This window comes from Salmo trutta, chromosome 38, assembly GCF_901001165.1.
Source record: "Salmo trutta chromosome 38, fSalTru1.1, whole genome shotgun sequence".
NCBI classification, from domain to species: domain Eukaryota; kingdom Metazoa; phylum Chordata; class Actinopteri; order Salmoniformes; family Salmonidae; genus Salmo; species Salmo trutta.
This window is the reverse complement of record NC_042994.1, coordinates 15751840-15767060: the sequence shown is the minus strand read 5'-3', so window position 1 is coordinate 15767060 and position 15221 is coordinate 15751840. Positions and strand designations below refer to the sequence as shown.

At 44.0% G+C, this 15221-nt stretch overlaps 1 non-coding gene across 1 annotated transcript; it reads right to left on the bottom strand.

The window, feature by feature from the left end:
* Window positions 1-3016: 3016 nt before the first annotated feature.
* On the bottom strand, window positions 3017-3091 carry trnaa-ugc (transfer RNA alanine (anticodon UGC)). Its single transcript has one exon. It is a non-coding gene; the product is annotated as a tRNA-Ala (tRNA).
* Window positions 3092-15221: the final 12130 nt, after the last annotated feature.

Here is a 15221-nt window from a genome sequence, read left to right as displayed (position 1 = left end):
ACAACCACAAGGGCCACCGGCTGTGAACATGGCCCCAACACACACACACACATACAGTGAACACATGCATACACGAATGGACATTTCTGATTTCTGGTGAGCTCATTCGCACAACATGGAGTTCTGCACCGCAACAACGCTGTAAGGAAACTTACAGCATTATGTTTCATGCTGTTGACTGGGTGTAGGATACAGATTGATGCTTACTGGATGGACATTGAGTGAGGATTTGTAGTCTTGTGAAAAAAAAGGCATCATGACAGAAATGTCTGTGTGTCTGTCTACAAATATGATGCTTCAAAGTGAAACAAATGTCACAAACTTCAAAGGATTTTAGAGCTTCATAGAATTAAGTATTACAAAGCCATTTTAGTGAATCTTCTGTTAGAAGGAAGTGTTGATGATTAATTCAGTGGAATAAAGTGTCTCAACCCTGACATTAGTATTAGCAGTTAAACCATCACCAATCACAGTTCAGGAGAGGAAAAAAAGGCGTCAAGTTAGGTTAATGGAAGTGTCTGTTTGATAATGCGGCTTTAAAGCCGACTCACTCAAAAGGCGGCCATTTTGTTTCTGGGTTCAAATCAGGATTGAAGATGGTGACAAAGAAACACAATAGCCAGCCACATAGAACAAATTCAGGGCCTAGAGCTTGTCCCGAGACTCATCCGTTTTCTACAGCCATCTTTGAAACAGAATTAGATCTACCAATTGTTATGTTTACCTTTGGCCTCTTATTGCATTTGTGCGTGCCAACAAAACCCTTGTGCATAATGCACTCCCCATCTCCTAAACTGTCAGTCATATTAGAGAGCGTGAGGATGCTAAGTCTGTCCAATCCCTCCGTTTCAATAACATCTCGCTCACCCCCTCTAGAGCTGGATATCATCATGTGCGTGTTGTGAGGTGATACTCTCCAAACAGTTCTGCACTGTAAACACTTTGGGATTGAGATACTAATTACAGCTTCCCCCATACACCCCCTCCTTCAGAGGACAGCCTATAGATTGAAAGATATGCTTTGTGTCTCATCCCTTCACTCTCCGGCCCAGCAAGACACACACAGTGTATGTAGCAGTGTGTTGTTGTGTGTTTTGTGACTGTTGTCGTGCCCATCCTTCATGATTGAGACTTAATAAAGCCTAATCCCTGCCGCGTTGTCCTCTCTCTGTTCGCTCGCTCCCGCTGGTCGCGTGTCTTGAGTGTTGCTGTAGTTTGCAGAGAGAAACATCTCAAACCGCCGTGGCGCACTAGGGGACGGCACACACGGGGGACACAGCTCCACCGATTCACCGTCACACTCACTAGATCTCGCCCTCCCTGCTTCCTTCCGAACGAGAGAAGAAAAGGCCTTCAGAAATAATGGGAATAGAAGTATTTCTCTCTCCCTCAGATACAACTGCAGTTCGCCCAAGCCTTGTTTTTTCTCTCTCTCTCTTTTCAGTGAAGAAGAAAAAAAAAAAGGATTTGTCGTTGTTGGCGGTTGAAGCTGCCGCAGCCGCACCTGGCGACGCACGACTGCTCTTTGATCACTTGTCGGGAAAAATTCCGCCTCTGGATTAATGCGAGCTCGGGAGGAGGGGATGGAGGGACGTGGAGGGAGGGCGAGAAAGAAAGAGAACTTGTGCCTGAAATGGAGCCCCAATGTGTTTTAGTGCTTTTAATAATACAACGCCTACCTCCCTTTGCCTGTAATTAGAATCAACATGAATCTCTGAATTTGCTTATGGCTAACCCCCAGATACCCTCTGCTCTCCACACAAACTTCCCTTTTGGAGACGCATAGAAATGGCCTTGAGAGCTAATGAATGTTACCTTTCACACATGCCACACAAACATCTGTCTTGCAGTGAAGTTGACTGTTGCAAACCACAAAGCATAGTTGTGTGTGTGGCCGTCTCTCTGTCTATCTCTGACTTGCTTTGTCTCGAACTCACACTTAGGCTATGCCCTTGCCTACAGATATATGTACACCTATACACACAAATAGTGTATAGGCCTTCAAAACTGGCAGTTCAGTAGGCCTGTACACTAATACATTATATTACACCATGAAGATGCAATTCATATAAAAAGGGGATGGATTGTACTGTTGACTAGTTTTCTTGATACAGGGGCAATTTAAATTTGAGCCTGGAGGTCTAGAGTACTGCTGGTTTTATTTATTCCATGGTAGGTAATTGACTAATTAATGATTGGACTCCTTGGTCTGAATCAGTCCCTGATTGGAGGATAAGAATGAAAATCAGCTGTATTTCTGAACCTTGATGTCCAAATTTGAGAAAGTGTCACTAGCTCATTTTGTAATTAAAAAGTGGAAGAAGTGAGAGGACCAGATGTAAAGAGTGAGTTTGAAGGAGAGAAAGAAAGAGAAAGAGGTAGAAAGGCAGAGATCAGGGCCCTGTTCAGTGCTGGAAAAAGTACCCAATTGTCATAATTGAATAAAAGTAAAGATACCTTAATAGAAAATGACTCAAGCAAAAGTGAAAGTCACCCAGTAAAATATTACTTGAGTGAAAGTCTATAAGTATTTGGTTTTACATTTAGTTAAGTATCAAAAGTAAACCGAATTGCTAAAATATATTTCAGTATCAAAAGAAAAAGTATAAATCAGTAGCATTGGAATCTAGTTCATTTGACAGCTGCCTCTGAGGCCTCCTGACTTTAGCAGTGCTCATGCTAACAGAGATGTTGAGGATGGATGCGTATGCTATGTAGGCTAGGCTAGCTCTGCTGCCTGTTGAGTGGACAGTGAGGTGAGGACAAGGGGCTAACAGTTGTTCTAGTTGTCCAATCTGCCACTAGGGTGGCATAGGGAGATCAAAGGGAAACGAGGATGGGCCGGATCGGCATGGCAAATGGGGGGGATCGTCACGGCAGCTAGTCCCACAGCGATTTCACCAGGGGGGACTACCATTTTACATTTTAGTCATTTAGCAGACGCTCTTATCCAGAGCGACTTACAGTAGTGAATGCATACATTTCATTTCCTACATTTTATTTTTTTTCCTGTGCTGGCCCCCCGTGGGAATCGAACCCACAACCCTGGCGTTGCAAACACCATGCTCTACCAACTGAGCTACAGGAAGGCTACAAGATGGCACGCAAGCAGAAAGGGGCCAGGCCTGTGCACTGAACAGCCTATCCACACATCCAAGCAACTTCCCTCACTCGTGCAATATATTGGGCCTGTTAAATATTTGAGGTGTCTATGTGCCTTCCTCCCTTTACACCAGCACCAGGCTTCTACAATACATTATGTCCCTCCTTCCTACCATTCTGGGAAACTGTTTCTCCTCAGAGTGAACGTGGTGAGAGAAAGGGGTCCGGGAAGGTGTTCTCCTTTCTTCATTACAAATGGTCAGAGAGTGTTGAGGTTTGTGTGTACATGTGTACATGTGCTTGTACGTACATGTACGTGCATGTGCGTATGTGTACGTGGATACAGTGCCTTCGGAAAGTATTCAGACCCCTTGACTGTTTCCACATTTTGTTACGTTACAGCCTTATTCTAAAATTTATTAAATAAATAAAAATACTCAGCAATATAACCACAATACCCCGTAATGACAAAGTGAAAACAGGTTTTTAGAAGAAAAAATTACATTTACATAAGTATTCAGACCCTTTGCTATGAGACTTGAAATTGAGCTCAAGTGCATCCTGTTTCCATTGATCATCCTTGAGATGTTTCTATAACTTCATTGGAGTCCACCTGTGGTCAATTCAATTGATTGGACATGATTTGGAAAGGCACACACCTGTCTATATAAGGTCCAACATTTGACAGTGCATGTCAGAGCAAAAACCAAGCCATGAGGTCGAAGGAATTGTTGTTAGAGCTCCGAGACAGGATTGTGTCGAGGCACAGATCTCGGGGAGGGTACTAAACACATTATGCAGCATTGAAGGTCCCCAAAAACAGTCTTAAATGGAAGAAGTTTGGAACCACCAAGACTCTTCCTAGAGCTGGCCGCACGGTGACCAAGAACCCAATGGTCACTGTGGAGTTCATCTGTGGAGATGGGAGAACCTTCCAGAAGGACAACCATCTCTGCAGCACTCCACCAATCAGGCCTTTATGGATAGAGTGGCCAGACATAAGCCACTCCTCAGTAAAAGGCACGACAGCCTGTTTGGAGTTTGCCAAAAGGCAAAGACTCTCAGACCACGAGAAACAAGATTCTCTGGTCTGATGAAACCAAGATTGAACTCTTTGGCCTGAATGCTAAACGTCACATCTGGAGGAAACCTGGCACTATCACTATGGTGAAGCATGGTGGTGGAAGCATCATGCTGTGGGGATGTTTTTCAGTGGCAGGGACTGGGAGACTAGTTAGGATCGAGGCAAAGATGAACAGAGCAAAATACAGAGACCCTTAATTAAGGTTCACCTTCCAACAGGACAACAACCCTAAGCACACAGCCAAGACAACGCAGGAGTGGCTTCGGGACAAGTCTCTGAATGTCCTTGAGTGGCCCAGCCAGAGCCTAGACTTGAACCCGATCGAACATCTCTGGAGAGACCCGAAAATAGCTCTGCCGCAACGCTCCCCATCCAACCTGACAGAGCTTGAGAGGATCTGCAGAGAAGAATGGGAGAAACTCCCCAAATACAGGTGTGCCAAGCTTGTAGCGCCATACCCAAGAAGACTCTGGGCTGTAATCGCTGCCAAAGGTGCTTCAACCAAGCACTTAGAAAAGGGTTGGAATACTTATGTAAATATGATTTCAGTTCATCTTTAATAAATTATCAAACATGTCTAAAACCTGTTTTTGCTTTGTCATTATGGGGTATTGTGTGTAGATTGATGAGGGAAAAAAAGCATTTAATTAATTTTAGAATAAGTCTTTAACCTAACAAAATGTGGAAAAAGTAAATGATCTGAATACTTTCCAAAGGCACTGTATGTGCATGCATGTGTGTGTGTGTTCATGCGTGTTTGCTTGCACATTTGCGTGTCTGTGCATGCATGTGTGTAACCCCTTTATGATTGATGTGGTGGTGTTTCATGGGAACCTGCATTTGGGTAATCCCGCATTTGGCTGGAGAGGGCTTCTCCAAACAAACCCGTCCAATCTAAGACCCACTGCTTCTCAAGTGGCTCCTGGCTCTACACACCAACCCTCACCAAGACCCAAGTCTCCCTTTCTTTCATTCTCTCCCCCTTCTCTCCTTTCTTCCCTCATACGTTTCATATAAAACAGCAACCTACCATGAGGCAAACCCCCTCCCCCCCAATCTCTGTGTCAATCTTTCAGGAGAACAGGGGGAACGAGAAAGGAATGGGGTGTGGATAAGCCGAGGCAGCGTGGGATTGTCAAACTGAAAAACTAGCTTGCCTTTTTTGTGGGCCCAGACTGAATAATAGAGGCTAGCTGGCAGAGCGGTCTGGCTGCTGGTCCAACAAGAGAGCGGGTGTTGGAGAGAGATCCTATTGGACTTTATTGTGCTGCCAATGTGGATATGGATACCATGGGACCTACCCTGGCCTGGCCTGGTGGTAATACTTAAGGGTGATGTTTACCTTAGAAACAGATCTTGGGTCAGCTCTGTAACTGTGCTGTTTGTCGTTACAGTCGATCAGTACATTCTATGGCCACAGAAATATGACAGTCTCGCCAAGCTTCAATAGGCTATATTGTTGTTATTACTGTGCTGTAGCTACAGTAGAATTCAATAGATTATTGACATTGTGTAGCTAGACGCAACTCAGAATTTGAATAACGTCTATCACAATTCAGAGAACACAAGTGTACGTATGTAGGAGCTTCATTTGATCACTCTTTTGATGCTGAGGATTTTCCTGCACCACAGGAAATGCCAATGAGCTTTGTGATGTACATGAATTCACTGAACCCACACTAACACAGTGATGTTAACAGTACTGCCCTTTTCATGTCGACTACTTTTGGCCAGTTAATAGCCCAACCATCTATCAAGCATCATTATGGACTCAAAGTGCAAAGCCTGTTTCTGCCGGATTATTTTGCTGGGACAATGCAGGTCAAATTAAGATCCTGTAGCTAACTTGCCTGAAATCCAGACCTGTTATGTGCTAACATTTCAGTACTACTCTGTGTCATATGCCAACATGTATGCTAAGTTTGGCATTACAATGAGTGGAATGTTAGCACAAGCAGGCTGGTACCCAAGCTAGAAATGTACTATATGGCCCTACCATAATGTGGCTGTGACTGAGATGAGCGCATCACTGTACGCTAGTAGTCTGTGTGAAGACTGCACACTACTGTGTTCCTCCCTCTCCGACAGTGTAACACTCTCCATAAACTAAAGAGCCATTGCTTCTTATCCTCTTGTTCTCATTTTAATCATTTAGCAGACACTCTTATCCGGAGCAATTTACAGTGCATTCCTCTTATGATAGGTAGGTGGGACAACCGCATATCACGGGGGGGGGGGGGGGGGGGGGGGGGCAGAACAGAGTGCTTGGGTTGGGGTGTAGGGTTTGAGCATAGCTTGAAGGGAGGGAGGGGATATTTCCTCTTGCTGCTCCATAGGCAAGCACCATGGTCTTGTAGTGGATGTGAGCTTCAACTGGAAGCCATTGGAGTGTGCAGAGAAGCAGGGTGCCATGGGAAGGTTTAAAACCAGGCAGGCTGCAGCGTTCTGCGTACGTTGCTGGGGTTTGATTGCACAAAGAGGGAGCCCAGCCAACAGCGAGTTGCTGTAGTCCAGACGGGAAATGACAAGTGTCTGGATTAGGACCTGCGCTGCTTCCTTTGTGAGGTAGGGTTGTACACTACGGATGTTGTAGAGCATGAATCTGCAGGAGCGAGTCACTGCTTTGATGTTTGCAGAGAATGACAGGGTGTTGTCCAGGGTCACATCAATGTACTTGGCACTCTGGTAGGACGACACTGGAGTTGTCAACCATGATGGAGAAGAATTTGAGAGGGCAGGCCTTCCCTGGTAGGAGAAGCAGTGCTGTCTTGTCGAGGTTGAGCTTGAGGTGGTGGGCCGACATCCAAGCTGAGATAACTGCCAGGCACACAGAGATGCATGTCGCCACCTGGGTGTCAGAAGGGGGGGTGGAAGGAGAAAAGTAGTGGAGCGTCTTCCAGACAGCAATGATAGGAGATGATGTGAGGATACGACATAGCTGAGTGACTTGGTGTATAGAGAGAAGCAGAGAGGGCCAAGAACCGAGCCCTGGGGGACACCGGTAGTGAGAGTATGTGGTGTAGACAGAGCCTCTCCACGTCACCTGGTAGGAGAGAAGTGTGCAGTTTGCAATCCAAGAGTGTGCAGAGCCTGAGACGCCCAGCCCTAAAAGGCTGAGGAGGAGGATCTGATGGTTCACGGTGTCGAATGCAGGGGATAGATCTAGGAGGATGAGAACAGTGGCGAGAGAGTCAGCTTTGGCAGTGAGGAGAGCCAAAAAGGGGAGAAGGCGTAGGGTAGGTCTGTGTAAGTGGAACCAGGGAAGAAGAATCAGAAAGGAAGATGGATTTAGCAGAAGAGAGAGATGATAGAATAGAAGAGGAGAAAGTAGTGGGAGAGAGAGAACAAAGCTTGCGATGGCCAGTGACCATCTGGGTAGGGGCTGTGGTTAGGGTTGGAGGAAAGGGAGAGAAAAGGAAACAAAGTAGTGATCAGAGACCTGGAGGGGGGGTTGCAGTGAGATTAGTAGGAGAACAGAGACCTGGAGGGGGGTTGCAGTGAGATTAGTAGGAGAACAGAGACCTGGAGGGGGGTTGCAGTGAGATTAGTAGGCGAGCAGCCTTTAGTAAAGATGAGGTCAAGCGTATTGCCTGCCTTCTGAGTTGTAGGGGATTGGGAAAGTGGGAGGTCAAAAGAGGCAAGGAGAGTTGGAAATAAATGAATCGAAGGCAGACGTCAGGAAGTCGCCAAGTACGAAGAGCCATCAGGAAATGAGCTCTCCAAGGATGCCTGGTGGGTGATAGATGACAACAATGTTAAGCTTGAGTGGACATGTGACAGTGACAGCACGAACTTCAAATGATATGGACAGGTGAGCGAGGGAGAGAAGAGAAGAAAAAAATCTCCAGTTACAAGAAATGAGTAGCCCTGTGCCACCACCACAATGACCAGATGCTCTTGGACTATGAGAGAAAACGTAATCTGACGAAGAGAGCAGCTGGAATATCAGTGTTCTCTGTAGTGATCCATGTTTCCTTCAGGGCCAAAAAGTCCAGGGACTGAAGGGCAGCATAGGCTGATCGCAGATCGCCAATTCTAAACGCTGCCAGAGACCCGGAATTCCACATGAGTTGTGCGTGCAGGGTACACTAAATTAGAAGGGTTGCAGCCAAGGGGTGGGGAGCGTCTGTAAAGCCTACTGGAAAATCAACACAGAGTTGCCAAAGCTACAAAAGAGTAAATAATATCGTCAGAAAATAACTAGGTAAGATACTCCGGTGAAAGAGTGGTTTGGAGCTTTGTTTCGGCGACGGTCTTGCATTCGTTTTGCCGACGAGACTGACACGACCTCCACTTACAGCTGCTGCTGAGAAACCAGGGGAGACTGAAGTACTAACACTAATTGCCTAGCAGAGGTGAAGATCACGCCACATTCTACTAATTGCTGATTGCCTAGGAGAGGAGAAACCACTCCCCCTCCAATACAGCCACTGATTATCGAAACAAGTTACAAATTGCCCTGCCCCATTAATCCTGGTTGATGTGTCAACAATCATCTGCAAATGATGAGCAGTCAACAGTTCACAAACCAAGTAGGCTAATGGGAAGACAGGCAATACTTAAAGTAGATGATCCTAGCTAGCAAAAAGACAGTACTAGACAACAAATAAAGACAAAAATGATACTTATTACTCTAGCTATAGAACGAAGCACAAGTTCTCCATCACCTCGTCCACGAGGTGCTCAATACATCACTGGTGATGACTTCACTAGTCAATGTGTCAGTCCCAAATGGCATCCTAATCCTTACATAGTTTTGACCAGTGCCCGGTGGGCCCTAGTTTGCCCATAGTGATTAAATATCTAGTTTGCACGAAAGTCACTCACGTCCCCTTACTTCTCCTGTCTGATATGACAGTTTCCTGTCTTTAGATGGGTTAAAAAGCACACACAGAGCTGTACATCAGTGCAGAGAAAAACTGTAACACATTCACACAACCAAGGTAACAGAGATGGCAGTGTTTGTCAGTGCTTAAATCATTCTGAAATCCATGAGATTGAAACAAACCTTTCTGAGGATTCGGCAACGTATGTCAATACGAAGTCCAACATGACAAAAACCCTACATGTGGTCCAAAAATCTGGTACGAGAGAAGATTGTACTATAAACATTTCTGTATGTTAGGTTGAAATATCCAATACACTGGTGTTGTTTTTAGTGAAGGACTCAGCTTAATCTGGGGAAGCAGACCGTTTTTGAAGTCAGTAACTGCAGTCCAACCATGTTCAGTGGTGCAGGGGCTGTGCCTCAAATTGGCACACTATTCCCTATGTACTGCACTACTTTTGACCAGAGCCGTTGGGAATATGGTGCCATTTGGGGCACAGCAGAGTAATGTGTGTGTTGTTCCTCAGGTCCTAAAGGTAGAAGACTCTACAGACTTGTGGCTCTCAGCTTAGGACTGCTGTGTGTTCTACCAGTCCCTCTCGACACCTCCCTGCACGTCTAAGGACTTCTATGTGTAGTGTGGTTTTTGAACTTTACATACTGTATAGCTAGGCAGCAAAATTAAGACCAATTTCTGGCACAATGAAGAAAAAATGTTAGTTAAAAGTGAAATAAATAAAGCAGTACAGCTTTTGAACCTTTCTTTTTGAGGGTCTTACATGATAAGCATGTTTTTTGTTCTAGTGGTGAGATAACAGACAAGCTTTAAACCCATTGGATAGCAGCACTATGCCTATTGCAATCGACAGGACAGTTTGTGGGTTTTTGAAATAGGTTATCGTCACCTTTCTCTCATTTTAAATCAAATCAAATCAAATTTATTTATATAGCCCTTCGTACATCAGCTGAAATCTCAAAGTGCTGTACAGAAACCCAGCCTGAAACGTCTTGTCACGTTTCACCCAGTGTAGGCGGCATTTGATCATGATCGTCTAGGTATCGTCATGAGAAATCAGGTCATCGATGACAACTTTCCTCATAGTTATGGTCGACGAACTTTCTCAACTGATCCTCAGCTTCCTATCTTCTTCTGGACTATATTTTTGAGGTTCTCAAATGATGTTCGTCTGTCTAGTACTCCTCTGATATCAATGCAGTCAACGTCAGCTATTGCTGAACAATCAATGGCGTCAGCTTGTGCAGGTACCATTACTTTAGAAGCTTTGATACTTTGTGGTGCCGAATTGAATTAAAATCAAATCAAATTGTATTTGTCACATGCGCCGAATACAACAGGTGTCGACCTTATGGCCCTACCTGTTTTTCAACTTGGGCTACCCTGAGAACAGTGCCATTCAACCATTCCGTAACCACAACTTGACGCCACATCACTGATACGGAACCAGAGACTTAACCTTTACAGTATGTCTCGATTACATAGAAACAGTGTTCCAGCAACACGGCTATAGGAGCCTGCGGCCTAACTGACGATTGCTCAAATATCCCCTTTTCGATCTAAAGCGAAAAAGGGGATATCACCTTTAAAGTCATAAATGGTTATTTTAAGAACATTTCTGTAACATCTCAAGCAGATCAACTGTCATTATATCACCCTGAGGTGGTGACATGAAGCACACCTAGTATAGTTTGTGGTTATTGTGTTTCATTGTGCTATTGTGTGAGTAGAACTAGTTTTGTATTCCAACTGGCTAAACATATTATATCTAATGAGAGAGAAAATAGTTGTATGTATCATTGGAATCATTCCATAGTACCAGCAGATAAGAGCTGAATTGCTTGATTCAACTAACAATGTTCTGATTAAAAAGACAACGTTAGTTGCTCTCTTCAGTTAGAGGGCGCTCTCTATAGACTGGAGGACTGTATGCGGAAGAATGCCCAATCCCATATCAACCCCTCCCCTACCCCCTCAGCATTTGTAGGTCATGACGAAGCATTTACCATATTCCTTATCCAATCCTCTCAGGTCTCCACAAGTGCATGAGAGTAGGGGTAAGGGATAGAAGCTAGTGGCTGTTTTGGGATGAGCACCACATGAATGTTCAGTTACAATGATATCCCCTATTCTATTGTACTCCCGGGCCATGCGTTTGATGTATTTGATACCATTCCACCTATTCCACTCCAGCTATTGCCATGAGCCTGTCCTCCCCAATTAAGGTGCCACCAACCTCCTATGGTGTGTGTGTGTATGTGTGCGTGCCTGCATTTGTGTGTGTACGTGTGCACGTGTGCACGTGCACGCGTGTTTGGGTTCACGTGTGTGTGTAATGCGTGTGTGTGTCGTATGTGCATGTGTGTGCATTTACGTGTGTGTGCATGTTGTGTGTGCTTGCGTGCGAGTGTGTGTGTGCGGGAGGTTATGACCAAACCTGATGCTGCCCTGTGTTCTTCATGTCCGTATCGACCGAAGTAGACAGTGTGTTTACAAGCCTGCCTGACGCGCTCACTGTACACTGTGACAAAGCTTTGATGTCCCCTTCCAAAAACACACACACACACACACATGCCTGCTCCCAGCCCCAGCATGCAATACAATGTTGTTTGGTTTAAAGCAGAGAACAGAGGCGATTCTCTGCTTTTAAATGATTAGTTCCTAAGTCGGCCGTAATGATATAGTTTGACTGAAGTGTGCAGTTTATTAACTGCATAAAGACGATATTATTAGTGCTGGGGAGAAGGCAATCGGCGGGCTTCGCCTTTCAGCTTAGCAGCGGGAGTCTGTGGCGCTTTGATCTGAATCATTGCTAAATGTCTTTGTGCGATAGAGGGAGCCGCTGGAACCAGCACCGGGACCGGGGCCACATCAATTATTCACTCTCCTCTGCTTTTCTTTCCCTTTCTTTCCCCCACCCTCCCTTCTTTCCTCCCTTCTTCTCTCTTTCCCCCTCTCTCTCCAAAATGAAATAGTTGCTCATCTCTTTTTTTGTGTGTTAGGCTAGTGGGGGACAATTCCTCCTCTTTCTGTGAGGTGGCTGTGTCCTTGTGGGTAGTCAGTGGTGCCCTTGTTCGTTGCTGTGTTACACCATCTACGGCCGTAGATATACGTACTCAATAATTAGGGCCCTGAGTTCTTCCTGGTCAGATCACATGGTCCTGGCAATAGTAGATAGTTAATGATATAGATCAGTCAGTGTCTATGACTCCTTATAATGCATAGCGGTAAAGGATACATGGCACTGAGAACTGCAGTGCAGAAACTTGCACAGCATGAGAAACAGTTCTACATGACTCATGCGAAAGCCACATAAAGGATACGATCTACTCTCAGTCCTCTGGTCGTGTCTTACATTCAGTTGCAGAAAGCCACAATTCATCTTTACACTTTGGAAACCCAGTTTATTCACTGTTGTCTAATGCCTATAGTCATTGTCTGTATTCATTGGTTACCTATTCCAATCAGTATTTTTCTTAGATTTTTAAAACATTTACGTGATGTGATGTTATTCTAATGTGTATGAAATATTGATTCAAATTCGTAGGAGGTCTGGCTGTTTTCGAGAGCCAGTGTAATTCATACGTCTACCACAATGTGGCACTGTTACTCAGATTACCTCCTTATACACAGATAGCAGGTAAGATAGACCACTTTTAGCATTGTAGATATTGAAGATCAGTCATACAACAGATGCACCTTTTTCAACAAAGTTTCTTAAAAACAAAACTGATAACGATTCATCCTGAGATATTAGACTCCATCCTACATAGAATGAGGGAAGCTCCATCACCACACAGTCAGTTCAAGAAATGCATTAACATGTCAATTCCAAATAAAACTCATTGGAATCAATGGACAATTTCTACTTTGAAATTCAATTCCAATTCAACTAATTCTAATTTTATAAATTCATCCCCAACCTTGAAGTGCTAAAGCCTCATACATTACTTCCAAACAGCGAGCTACCTTGCATTGGCATCGGTAGGTGTTTCTGTTGTATATCTGCTATTGTGTGTCTTTGTGGCGTGTGTCTTCTCTTGTCAGAAGGCCGTTTTTGAACTTGAGCAGTGTGAACACATGGGAATTGATGTATCCTGTGTCTATATATAACACAGAAAGCAGGTTCAACAACTGAAGTGACTGTGTCGGATCGTGACAAGACTCTTTGTGTTTGTATACAAAGACACACACACACACACACACACGCATAAACAAACGGACGCACACGCACACACATACACAGACACATCATACACAGAGTACACCAGAGGTGGGACCAATTCACTATTATTCCTGTCACAAGCAAGTCTCAAGTCACAAAGGTTCGAGTCTCGAGTCGAATCCCAAGTAGAACGGGTCACGCGTTTTTCAAAGTCAAGTCTCAAGTCAAGTAAAAAAAATCAATACATGCAATGACTTGTTCAACTACAAATCGAATGCTTGAGACTATAAGGTTCCATCTGACATTTTTGCCAAAAATGAGTTAGTCACATTTCATAGATCTTTATATGGTTCTTCTTATGTCTGTGAAGTTCTATTTTTTAGAAAGTACATTTTAAAAATGCTAAACTAGAAAGATCTGCATAAAGTCATTTGAACTTGGCACTGTAAGGTTCTATCTGCAGTACAAGCCTGAACAATTAGAGACGGCCCAATCAGAACACATGTCTTTGCCATCTCCCTCTAAGTATGGTTTAGGCTATAGTTCCCAAGCAACAACAAAAAGTCAATGATGTCACATCGTTGTTCAGTGATGACTGTAATTCGTCTGATGATCCTAATACATTTCTTAATGTATTTGATGATGTGTTCTGACTCTAGATTGGTAAAATGGTGTTATTCTATCATTTATGTCGTCAAATAGCTAGTCTTCTTAAAAACGGAACATGTCTAATACGCACGCATACATCATGAACAGAATTCACGGAGGCACACACAGACAAATAAACAAATGTACACACAAACTAACAAACACAGACACATAAACTTACAAACACACTCAGACCCACTTACTCACAAACACCCAAATAAACACATGCATATGCAGAAAAACACATTATATACCGTTTGTACACACACACACACACACACACACACACACACACACACACACACACACACACACACACACATTTATCTGCACACCTCAAGCACACATACAAGTGTTGTCAAATGAAAGAGCAACTAAGATATTCTTCTCCACCTCCGGTACCACTCCCCCGAGGACTGTGTAGAATCAAATGTTCCACATATAGCTCCTCTGAAAAGCACTTCAGTCAAATGATCTACGACACCCTCCAATTGTCAATGGGCCTTGGTTTGCTTTAGGTGTACCCAGCTGTAAATCCAGACCTGATATATAATAAATAGAATCAAACACCTTTAAACAACATTCAGTTCACACTGACCATATTTATGCCTCCATAAACGGGGCCAAAGGGATTGTGTGTGTTTGCGTGCATGCGTGCATATGTGTGTACCACATTATTTACAGTAACCAGAAACAAATTGTTCGCCATCATTTTAGAAAAGGGAACAACATGTCATGCGAACTGTGTCAGGGAGAAAGATAATGATGTTTTGCGACAGCGTTATTGCGGTCACCTGCAGCTACCTACACTATGAGACTGAGAGTGCTGCAACCATAACAGGAAGTGTAGCCAGTGAAGTGAAGAGGTGGGCGGAGATAGCGGGGTAGGGTGGCGGAGAGGGGTGGGGGTATACAACCTGGTCTCAGAGCATTTCATATTATTCTCTATGTGAATCCAAGAACCTCCATTTAAAATAAAAATGGTATTTGTCACATGCGCCAAAATCAACAGGTGTAGACCTTACAGTGAAAAACAAGCCTAACCAACAATGCAGTTTTAAGAAAATACGTTTTAAGTAAAAAATAAAAGTAACAAATAATTAAAGAGCAGCAGTAAAATAACAATAGCGAGGCTATATACAGGGGATACCAGTAAGTCAATGTGCAGGGCACCTGTTAGTCGGGGTAATTGAGGTAATATGTACATGTAGATAGAGTTAAAGTGAATATGCATAGAAAATAAACAGAGAGTAGCAGCAGTGTAAAAGGGGAGGGGGTAATGCAAATAGTCTGGGTAGCCATTTGATTAGCTGTTCAGGAGTCTTATGCTGTAGAAGCTGTTAAGAATCCTTTTGGACCTAGACTTGGCGCTCCGGAA